General features: G+C 24.5%; 1 long non-coding RNA gene and 2 other non-coding genes across 3 annotated transcripts; 1 reads left to right on the forward strand and 2 right to left on the reverse strand.

The window, feature by feature from the left end:
• Positions 1-3,823: 3,823 nt before the first annotated feature.
• On the forward strand, positions 3,824-5,678 carry LOC123271541. Its single transcript, XR_006510904.1, has 2 exons — positions 3,824-4,003; positions 5,109-5,678. It is a non-coding gene; the product is annotated as an uncharacterized LOC123271541 (long non-coding RNA).
• A 1,576-nt stretch (positions 5,679-7,254) lies between these two features.
• Trnaa-cgc lies at positions 7,255-7,326 on the reverse strand. The gene has a single exon. It is a non-coding gene; the product is annotated as a tRNA-Ala (tRNA).
• A 279-nt stretch (positions 7,327-7,605) lies between these two features.
• Trnaa-cgc lies at positions 7,606-7,677 on the reverse strand. Its single transcript has one exon. It is a non-coding gene; the product is annotated as a tRNA-Ala (tRNA).
• Between the last annotated feature and the right edge of the window lie 138 nt (positions 7,678-7,815).

The raw sequence follows: 7,815 nt of genomic DNA on the forward strand, positions 1-7,815 counted from the left end.
TGGTTAATGAAAAACTAGAGCGCGTTGTTTAAAACCTTTTAAAGTTTAAAAATAAGTATAGTTTATACATATTCTGAGTTTGAATAATAAAATAATATTAAAATTAAATTAAATCTAAACAAATTGCATTATAAATTACAACAACTTAGAAGTTTAGTCAATTTTAGTCTCCAAGTCGGCCATCTTGGTTGTTAACCTCACCTCAAATTTCATTTTACAAACCATATTTAAATTCTAATCAATAATTACTTTAAACATTTTTTAATCAAAACTTAAACATGACAAGAGTATAAAAATATAGTCTTCTTTCTATTTAAAGCTTTAAATATTTTTTAACTACCTAATAAAATCAACCTCCAGTTTTTGAGAACTGGTGGGTTAATGAAACAACAGAGGGCGTTGTTTAAAACCTTTTAAAGTTTTAAAATACAAAAATAAGTACCAGTAAAATAATACTAAATAAAATTAAATCTAAACAAATTAGCAGTTTGGTCAATTTTAGTCTCTAAGTCCGCCATTTTGGTTGTTAATCTCACCTCAAGTTTTATTTTTCAAACCATACTTATTTTTTAATCAATAATTACTTCAAATATTTTTCTATCAAAACTACAACATGGCAAGAGTATAACATAGTCTTTTTTCTATTTAGAGCTTTAATTATTTTTTTAACTACTTAATAAAATTAACCTCCAGTTTTTGAGAACCGGTGAGTTAATGAAAGAACAGAGGGCGCTGTCTAAAACCCTTTAAAGTTTAAATATACAAAAGTATCCTTGGTTTGACCAGTGAAATAATATTACTGTTAAATAAAACGATAATCGGTGAGTCTTTTGGCACCGAGAGAGAAGTAAAGCGTACAAGCATAAAGTTAATTCAAACTTCCTCCCACTGGATGAGATTCATTCTCCGTGTATCCGGCCGTATAGACCTACGCATCGCATTCTATCCAATTTAATAAACTCTCTAGAACAAGTCCCCTTAGTTTTATTAGAGAACGTGGTTCGCGGTCTCTGCGACCCTGCTTAATTTACGCACCCAAGATTTTTTAATTCCCGCTTAAATACTCCTCAATAATAATAATCGAGATCATGATCACGATCACTAGCACAATCTTCATGACTGGCTATAAATATTTAAACAGAACTATTTATAATAAGTATAATGATAATTGATGTTGAAACAGCGATATCAATGTCACTTAGACCTAAAACTACTCGTTAAAATACGACATATGTGTTATGTCTTTAGATAGGCCTCTGATAGCACACGTGATCATTTAAAACACCTGTACATGTGTAACTAACTTTTGTATTGTACAAGAAGAGAACTTTACTTTTCAAGTTGTGACGCGTCGTTTAGATTTCATTTTATAAGTTGCCACATGCTCATACGCATTTTACACACCTCATACATTTCATTTTGCCTAATTATTACTTAGTTATTTACAATTTAAAGTCACAATAATTTTGTAAAATGTGGAGTGAAGTTTATAATTAATTAACATTTTTTTTTTTTCTTAGTGTAAGTCTTTTGGTAATTATAATTTCCTAATTCACTCTTTGTAATTCAGATTGATGACGTAGGTAAAACGTGATCAATTTTTTATTTTAATTATTTATTACTCCAATTATTATTGATTGTATTTTAGATAACCGGGTGAGACTAATCCAATAAATAAATATATTAAGTAAAAGGGATTAATAATGGACCCGCATCAAGGGCGGTGGATAAATTCAACAACTATTCTACCTATTTTCAAGCAAACTTGTGGTGGTATTTGCAGGAAATTTTTCTGTTTAAAAATATTGATTGAAAAGAATTAAAAATTATTTTTAGAAGGTTTAAAAATTAATTATAAAAATTAAAAAAATTATTTTTCAAAAATTAATATCAAAAAATTAATTTTTAAAAATGAATACCAAAAAATTAATATCAAAAAATTAATTTTTAAATTAATTTTAAAACATTAATATCAGAAAATTAATGTTAAAATTAATTCTTAAAAATTAATATCAAAAAATTAATTTTTAAGTTGATTTTAAAAAATTAATATCACAAAATTAATTTTTAAAAATTAATACCAAAAAGTTAATGTTAAAATTAATTCTTAAAAATTAATATCAGAAAATTAATTTTTTAATTCATTTTAAAAAATTAATGTTAAAATTAATTTTCCAAAATTCATATCACAAAATTAATGTTGAAATTAATTCTTAAAAATTAATATCAAAAAATTAATTTTTTAATTAATTTTAAAACATTAATATCAAAAAAATTAATATTAAAATTAATTTAAAAGAACTTAATGTTAAAATTAATTTTAAAAACTTAATATTAAAATAAATTTTAAAAAATTAAATAAAAATAATTCGATAAAAATTGGAGTTGTTTCAGTTTGTGACCGTAACAATGGGCGATTGTAGTAAACGCTCACTGATACGTTCACAAGTTGAACCTGCACCTCGTCAACAAAATTTACCAGTGATTCATAATACAACTATTCCTACTAATTACAAAATTTATAAAAAAAAAAAAACCCTAATCTACCAATCTTATCAAACTTATCTTCTTCTATTTATAAATTTTCCTCATCCCCTTACAATTATCATCCTCATAACAATTTCCCAAATAAGAACACTGGGTTTTCTCTTTACAAAAATCCAGAAGCACACCCGCGCATTAAGTAGTAGTGCCGTAGGTGATTCGTAACTAAAAACTCACCTATGCCCGACTACTTGGCACGCTGGTGATGTTCTCCAGCAAACTTTACCAAAATAATTTACAAAATTAATTATATATAAATTGTAAAGCAATAAATTGTACGCTAATAGAAATAAAACGACTGAAAAAAAAAAACTGTAATTGAATAATTAAATAAGTGAATTTAATTGAATATAAAAGTAAATTTAAGTGATGGTAGCAGCGAGTATGAATGACCGTTTGACAAATGGATGACGTTTGCTCGCCATTCAAGGGAGTCATAAGCGACACTGATTTCAATTGATAAATTGATTTGAAATGTTCTAGTGAATAAATAAAAAAAAATTTATAAATAGAAAGAGATTTTTATGATAAGGGTAAGTAAGCTATTGTAGTTTTCTTTTTCTTCTTCTTCTTCAGATGATGATGATGATTATTATTATTATTATTATTATCTTGATGATGGTGGTGGCGATCGACACGGAAGACTTGAGGATCCGATCGGTGATGCTGGTCGTAGCTAAAAACTGCTGGCGGTTAATAGGAATGAACGCCTGTTGAATGCTTAATGCATCGCAGTTCTAGGTCTAAATTGACCAATCATTTCCCCCGCAGCTAAGAGAGACCAATTAGAGTTACTGTCGGACTATATTAACCCAATCAAGACTAGTTTATCATTCAGTCGAGGATCTGTCCGGGTCGTGAACGTTTCAAAAAAAATTTCATCTTTAGATTTTTAACTTTTGGCTATTTCTTCTTTGCAGAAATTAATTTTTAAATAAATTTCCGCGAGTGAAAAAAAAAATAATTTTTTTTTTTTATTAATTAATATTATTCAGAATAATAATAAAAATGTTTTACTGCAGTAGTGACACACTGTATTCATCTTGGTCTTTTACTGGCATGCTCTTGTCTTCGCTCCCCTATCGTAAATCCTCTTTTTAAAAACTTTATTTTATTTTATTTGCTCCCGCATCCAAGACTACGCTCCGAGAGTTCAAGTCAGTAGCTCTCTGGCTGTTGATTCATTGTGGTCATATTTTAATAATTATTTCTTCACAATAATTCATTTAAATATAATTTTTTTTTAAATAAATTATTTATATTTTATTTTTTTTTTTTAAGTAAAATAAATAAAAAATCAGTTAAATAAAAAATTGAATCTAAGCCAGATATTTTTAAAAACTAGTGAAAAAAATCAGATGTCAACAAGTGAAGAGGTAACACGTTTACAGTTCAATAGGCCATGAGATTTCCTGCGATTGTTTTAAGCTCTGCATTTTATATTTATACATTTTATACTGTGAGTATATTTATGGTGTTTAAAAAAATATATTTAAATATTGAATTTATAGTTTGCTAGTTTTTAATTATTCAAAAAAAAAAATATATTTTTTACATAAAAAGTATTTCTATATCCGATGATTTGTTATCTCAATGACTTCCTGACCTTGTGTTTACGATAGCAATACATCGAAAGGGAGTCAAAGAGAGTAAGAGACGTTAGTCTTAGTCATAGAAACATTTTTAATTTTTAAATTTTAATATATCAATATATAGATTAATTGTTTTATTATTTATCTTTGATACGGATGTTTTATAACTCAAATGGTATTTATTTTTTTTAGAGAAAATTTTTAAGACGAATATAAGCGGTTGAAGAATTTTAGTTACTGTCTGCTTTGCAGCTGGGGAGGGAACTTTGTATTAGTGGGAATTAGTGTTAATTGAATATTTTGTCTCTTCTTTTATACAAGTTCTCTCTTTTTTTAAGTCTCCCCCTGCATAAATGTATCTCACAGACAACACTTGTATATTAAAATTCTCATTTTTATAATCCTTTTTTTTAATAATTATTTTTTTTATTTAATTTTTTAAATGTCTACTTGAAAATATAAAAAAACAATTATTAGTAACAAAAAAAAAATAATAATAATAATAATAATAACAATAATAACAATAATCATGGCTTCAAATTTTATTATTATTATTATTATTATTATTATTATTATTATTATTATTATTATTATTATTATTATTATTAAAATTGGGCAGTTAAATAATAATAATAATAATAATAATAATAATTTTAAGTCAATAATAAATTTTACTATTATTATTGTTATCATTATTATTAATACATCTATTTTTTAAATACAATTATTAATAATAATAATAATTATAATTATAATAATAATAATAAAATTTTAAGTTGTAATAATAAATTTTATTATTATTATTATTATTATTTTTTTTAATATTTATTTTTTCTACGTGAGAAAATATCTATAAAAAATTATTATTATTATTATTCGGAAAAAATTAAGAAATTTAATAATAATAATAATAAAATAAAAATGTATAATTTAAATTAATACAATTTATTAATTTTATTTTTTGCCTCTCAGAGTATTAATGCCAAAGAAGAACGCAAAGAAGAAGAAGAAGAAGAAGAAGAAGAACAAGATGATGATGATGATGATGATGATGAGTAAGAAGAGATGAAGAAGGTCAGACTGGGCAAGCGTAACCAACGATGACGATGACAGTATATGAGCGAAAACAGAGGAGCTCATTCAGTTTTACATATATATTAATATATATACTTACCATCGAACCACATTGAGATATTGTCGCAATGCAAGTGCGTTAACGCACTTGAGTTTAATCTAAAAAAATAACGTGCATCATTAATCCAGATAATAAATAACTAAAATTACAATTATAATTAGGATTAATATTCTTGAAAGTTTGAAATTAATATATTGAATTGGCTCTTTATTTTCAGACTGGCCTACCAGATAAAGAGACATGCGTGAATATGAGGGCACTTGTTGAAATGAATGAGAAGTAGGCGGCTTCAATGACTGACCGAGGTCGGTTCAATGAGGGCTTCCACTGTCCAAGTCTCGTTTATTCTTCCGGCTTCAAACACTTCTATTATATATTACTTATCTCGTATATAATATAATATAATATAATGTACCTTTTTATTTCATTTTAAATCACGTCGTCGGATTTAATGACACTACCGAGAAGCTTGGTTGAATATTTATAGATGTAAATATTATTGTCGAGCTAATAATCCTGAAGAATAATCCTGTCCTGTTCCTAAGTACTAGTGCCGCAGGAGTGACTAGGCTGGGCTAGAAATTTCCGTGTCTCCTGCTGCTCAAGTGCTTATCAATGGGTCGGGACTCACATCTTATTTTAACTCTTATATATTTTATCTCAGATCTGAAAATATGAAAATGAAAATCTAAATATATACTTTGTGATGAATAAATAAATAATAAGAAAAATACTCATGTAACATCTGGATTTTTATCTGTTAATTTTAATGACACTGAAGTTGACTGACATAGATTATTTTTTGAATTTTATAACAATTAAATTATTTTATAAAAAAAAATTATTAGTTCAAATTTTTAGAAGCGTTTTATTTATTGGAATTTATTTGTTACAAAATTTTTTAAAATTGACAGCTGTCAACTAACTTCAGTATCGGTAATTGAATTAGAACAAAAAAATATTTTTTTTTCAATTAAACTTACAGTTTTTCAAATATTTACAAATGAAAATTTTTATGAAAATTAATGTAGTACATATTTAATAATTTTAAAAATTTTATAACAAAAATAAATTATGGTAAAAAAAATAAGGAAAAAAATTAACATATAAAAATTTTTAAAAATAAAAAATGCAATTTTTTAAAAGTAATTTTTTGGAATAAATCTTTTTGTTAATAATTTTTTTAATAAAATGTAAAGTGTGTGTGTTGATAAATAAAATTTTTTATATCTTAATAAACTTATTTACTTACATAAAAAAAAAATTTGTTTTATTTATTTTTACTTTGCATTTTTGACAATACTAATTGCTTTTTTTTTTTATTTATTTTGAAACTATAGTTTAGGGGGTGTAACTGCAGTAGCCATTTTGAAAATATTTAAACTAAATTATAAATAACATGACACTGAAGTTAACTGACAAAATTATAAAAAATTTTTTATAATTTTTAAACAATTAATTATTATTAAAATAATTAAATAAAAAAACAAGTGTGAAAATTAAATTAGCTAGTGGAAATTTTTTAAAGTATTTTTTTAGTGTAATTTAATTGTTATAAAAATTAAAAAATTTAACAGCTGTCAGCTGACTTCAGTATGATCAGTTTTATGGTTATGAAAATATAACCTTCTCTGTGTTAATAATACTAAAATTTGACATCTAAAAGTTTTATTTCAAAATAATGAGTTATAAAAATCTCAAATAATTAACAAATTGTTAATTGTAGCATCATCTTTGTTGAACTTTTTTTTTTTAATCATAAATATTATCAAGAAAATTAATTAATTAACTAATAACAAAGAAGAAATTTAAAATTTCACATTAAGAATTTTTTAAAGAATTATTAATAAAATTTCAATGAATAAATTTATAAGTACAATTATTAAATGTGATTTTCTTCAACACCAAAATTTAAGGTACGTAAAATTTTAATTTTATCTTATAGTTTTTATTGTTAATAATTAATAAAAATAAAAAGGGAAATGGAGGAGCAGGGATTTGAACCCTGGACTTCTCGCATGCGAAGCGAGCACTCTACCACTGAGTTACACCCCCAAGTTATTATTATGATGACTTCTATTCCTATGAAAAATACTCCAGATGTCAAATTAACAAAAAATTCCACAAAAAACAAAATTTTCATTAAAATAATCACTTAATAATTAATTAATAAAAAAGTTTCATCAAAGCAAACACTGCTGGCGTAAATCTTAAAATTTTTCATCTGAAATATTGTAAATATTATAATTAATAATTAAAAATTTTCAATTTTAATAAAAAAATTATTCAAATATAAAAGAAACAATTTATTTAATAAAAAAAAAAAAATTATTCTGGAGGAGCAGGGATTTGAACCCTGGACTTCTCGCATGCGAAGCGAGCACTCTACCACTGAGTTACACCCCCAAGACGAAAGAGTCTGCGTTAAACTATCTGAAAATTAAAAAGTACAGGAAGAATATAAAAAAGCGCTTAAATATATATTATTTTAATTATTTTTAATTAATTAAAATTTTATTTTTAATATCGCTTATTTCTTTTCAA

Source organism: Cotesia glomerata, linkage group LG9, assembly GCF_020080835.1.
Source record: "Cotesia glomerata isolate CgM1 linkage group LG9, MPM_Cglom_v2.3, whole genome shotgun sequence".
NCBI classification, from domain to species: domain Eukaryota; kingdom Metazoa; phylum Arthropoda; class Insecta; order Hymenoptera; family Braconidae; genus Cotesia; species Cotesia glomerata.